Source organism: Chlamydotis macqueenii, chromosome 20 (genome assembly GCF_036417535.1).
Source record: "Chlamydotis macqueenii isolate bChlMac1 chromosome 20, bChlMac1.mat, whole genome shotgun sequence".
Lineage (NCBI taxonomy): Eukaryota > Metazoa > Chordata > Aves > Otidiformes > Otididae > Chlamydotis > Chlamydotis macqueenii.
In genome coordinates this window covers 4558414-4558902 of record NC_141575.1, presented here as the reverse complement: position 1 = coordinate 4558902, position 489 = coordinate 4558414, and positions in this window count along the sequence as shown.

The window sequence follows — 489 nt, the reverse complement described above, 5'->3', positions numbered from 1 at the left end:
CGGGCCCCGCACCGCGGCTCTGCGGGGGAGCGCTCCCTCCCCGCCCCGCGCCCCAGCGCCGCGGGGCCGCCAATGACGGCGGCGCGGAGCGGCGCCCACCCCTCCCCTCACGCCCCCCCTTCCCGCACCGAGCCCCGCACCGGGGCCGCACGGGCAGCGGCGCGTGCTGCCCCCCCCCCCTCCCCGCGCATCCCCCTGCCCCGCAGCGGAGCGGGAAGGGGCCGCCGGGTATACCCCCGGGATGCGGCGGGGAGAGCGGGGCCAGCCCCACGGAACCGGGTCACCACCCCACAGAGCTAGGTGACCCCCTCACAGAACCGAGCTACCCCCCCAGGAAGCCGAGTCACCCCCTCATAGAGACGAATCACCCCCCATGGAGTCGGGTCACCCCCCCACCCCACCCTCCCAGCCAGGTGACCCCCCACGGAGCCAGGGACACAGCATTTTGACCGAGGGAGCGTTCGTCCTCGGTTCTGGCACAGGAAAAGT